The sequence below is a fragment of the Silene latifolia genome, chromosome Y (assembly GCF_048544455.1).
Source record: "Silene latifolia isolate original U9 population chromosome Y, ASM4854445v1, whole genome shotgun sequence".
NCBI classification, from domain to species: Eukaryota; Viridiplantae; Streptophyta; class Magnoliopsida; order Caryophyllales; family Caryophyllaceae; genus Silene; species Silene latifolia.
Window position 1 is genome coordinate 182,495,677 of NC_133538.1, and position 3,315 is coordinate 182,498,991.

Consider the following 3,315-nt stretch of genomic DNA (forward strand, 5'->3'; position numbering starts at 1 on the left):
TCCCTCACTTCTCTCAAAATGATGAAAATCTTGATCAAGGCATAAAAATGTAAATCCAAAATTGACAAAAACTGCAATACAATAATTAAAATGCAAGTTAGGGAGTTAGAATATTTACAAGTGGTGGTTTAGGGAGGACTCCACCAAACTCTCATCCAATAATGAGATGTCAAGGGGGCATGTTCAAGGTGTTGTTGATGTTACTCAACACCTTGAAAAAGTAGTCGAAAGCTTGTTCATTGTCATGATAAAGATCTTCAATAGACTTTTGCACTTGTTGTTCTTCATGGGGGTCTTGGGTCATAGCATTACCGATATAGGGATTGAATATCCCTTCAAACTCATCATCCCAAAGACCGCATACTTCGTCTACTTGATCCCTAAAAATGTCATGAGTTGATGAAGACAACTCTCCTTCTTTCTTGTCTCGGCCAATGAGGCCTTCTTCTTCACTTGTCATGGGTGAGCTTTTCAAGATCTCTTTGTTGCAATTTCCTTGCTCTTTGGATGGAGCATCATCCACTTTCTTCTTCCATTGAAATTCCAACTTCTTCCTATCATCTTGCCGGCCATAGTAATCAACCATAAAACATGGCTCATATAATCGTGGAGCTCTTATTGTCTTGTCAAGATTGAAAGTGATGGTTTCATCTCCCACTTCAAGGGTGAGCTCTCCATGTTTTATATCGATCACCGCTCCCGCGGTGTGCAAGAAAGGTCTTCCTAAAATGATAGGAATGTCGGAGTCTTCTTCCATGTCAACAATAAAGAAATCCAGCGGGATGAAGAATTTGCCAATTCTTACCGACACATCTTCCCATACCCCTAAAGGTGTCTTTGTTGATCTATCCGCCATTTGAAGCGTGATATTAGTGCACTTGAGTTCTCTCATTCCTAGCCTCTTGCTTACCGAATATGGCATGACACTAACACTTGCCCCAAGGTCACATAAAGCTTTGTTGATCGTGGTGTCGCCAAAGGTACATGTAATGGAGAAACTTCCCGGATCCTTTAGTTTTGGAGGTGAACTTCCTTGTAGGATGGCAATACTCACCTTAGTGAAAGCAATAGTCTCAAGCTTCCGGATGGATTTCTTCTTCGTAAGAATATCTTTCATATACTTTGCATAGGCCGGAACATGATTGATTAATTCCGTGAATGGAATTGAGACTTCCAAATTCTTCACAACCTCCATGAATTTTCCAAGTTGGTCATCAAACTTAGGCTTAGCTTGACGACTTGGAAAAGGAAGTCTAATCACAATATGCTCCTTCTCTTTAGCCTTCTCTTCATTCTCCTTTGAAACTTCTTGAATGGTGGGTTCTTCTTCTTTAGAGTTTTCAACAACTCTTTCCTTGTCACTTGCATTCACAACATCTTCATCAACGGGCCTCTTCGGCCCTTCATACCTTGTACCACTCCTCAAATGGATGACACTCACCGATTCTTGTCTTGGGGGATTACCTTGAGGTGGTAATTGCCCCTTTTGTCTTTGAGAGCTTGAAGATGCTAGTTGAGTTATTTGGGTTTCCAACATTTTTGTGTGGGCTAGGATGTTGTTGATGGTGATGTCTTTTGCTTGGCTATCCTTTTTCATTTGAGTGAAAAATTCTTGTTGGTTCTTTTGCATTTGGAGAATCGCTTTTTGAACATCAAAACCTTGGTCATTTGTTTGATTGTATGGAGTTTGATTTTGGTAACCTTGGTTTTGGTTGTAAAAGGGTCTTTGATTTTGGTTTCTCATTGGAGGTGGGGTGTATGTTGGTTGAGGGTTTTTAACATTTTGGCTTTTGTATGAGAGGTTGGGATGGAATTTGGTGTTTTCATTGTAATAATTAGAATAAGGGGTACCACTCTTGTATGCTTGTAAAGCATTCACTTGTTCCCCTACATTCACTTTGGTCATGTCCCAAAGTTCCACAACTCTCACATATTCCACTTGGAATTGATGAAGATGCCACCATTGCATTAACATGTTGCTTAGGTGATTTGGAGGCTTCTTCAAGCTTAGCCATAGCCTTCTCAAACTTCAAGTTGATGGTATCAATATGAGCACTAAGTTGAGCACCCAATTGAGTAATAGAGTCCACTTCATGCTCTCCTTCTCTAGTAGCCTTCCGAGGTCTACTATATTGTGAGTTATGGACCGCCATATCCTCAATCTTGTTCCATGTTTGATTATTATCAACTTCGGTAAACATACCATTTGATCCCATATTGAGAATGTTTCGAAGTCTTCATAAAGACCATTCCAAAATTGTTGTACCAAGAACCACTCGCTAAGTCCGTGATGAGGACATGAGCGACAAGTTCCTTTGAATCGCTCCCAAGCTTCATACAAAGATTCTTCGTCCCTTTGTTTGAATCCCGTGATTTGGGCTCTTAGCATGTTAGTCTTTTTCGGAGTGTTGAATTTCTTGTAGAAAGCAAGTGCCAATTTCTTCCAAGAGTCAATACCAAGAGTAGCCTTATTAAGGCTCTTTAACCATTGTTTCGCGGTACCAATCAAAGAAAAATAAGACCCATCGAATTTGGTCTTGAGTCACTCCGGTTTGAGAAATCGCATCACAATAGTCACAAAAAGTCTCCATGTGAGAATGAGGGTCTTCACTAGGCATCCCCCTAAATTGGCTTCTTTCGACTAATTGGATAAATGCGGATTTTGCAATGAAATTACCGGTCAAATGTTGTGGTGTGGGAGTACCATTTGGTAGGTTCTTCTCGGTTGGTACGGAATGTGATGAAAATTTAGGCACTGTGGGTTGATTTTGTGGTTGATTTTGTGTTGGGTTCTCCTCTCCTTCTCTTGCAAAAGGGTTGATGAACTCAATATTGTTTGGTTGAATATCTACAATCTCACCGATACCTCTCAAAGTATTTCTAGCAAGTCTTCTATTGTTGGTCAAAGTTCTTTCAATTTCAAGATCAATTGGTAACAAGTTACCTTGTGATCTCCTAGACATGCAAAATAGCAAACAACTCGAAAACAATTAGAACAAACCTTGAGGAGTTTTACTTCCCCAAGGTAGAGAAAGACACAACTAAAAAAAATCAAAGAAAAACAAATCAAGTTAACACTGTCCCCGGCAACTGCGCCATTTTTTGTTCGTCGGTTTTGTTACTCGTCGTCAAAAGTTACCTAGACCAAAATAATATTTATAACTTTACAAACTACTCTACTATTAGTAAAGAGGTAAGTAAAGGTCGGATCCCAAGGGTCGGGTATTGATTTAGGATTTTTGATTGCAAATGGTCGTGTCTAAGGGTGTCACAATTTGGGGTGAGATAAGAGATCACTAAACTAAATAACAATGT

The 3,315-nt window shown here is 39.7% G+C and overlaps 1 non-coding gene across 1 annotated transcript; it reads left to right on the forward strand.

The window, feature by feature from the left end:
* The first annotated feature begins 2,282 nt into the window (after positions 1-2,282).
* LOC141635167 (small nucleolar RNA R71) lies at positions 2,283-2,389 on the forward strand. Its single transcript, XR_012539871.1, has one exon. It is a non-coding gene; the product is annotated as a small nucleolar RNA R71 (small nucleolar RNA).
* The last annotated feature ends 926 nt before the right edge of the window (positions 2,390-3,315 follow it).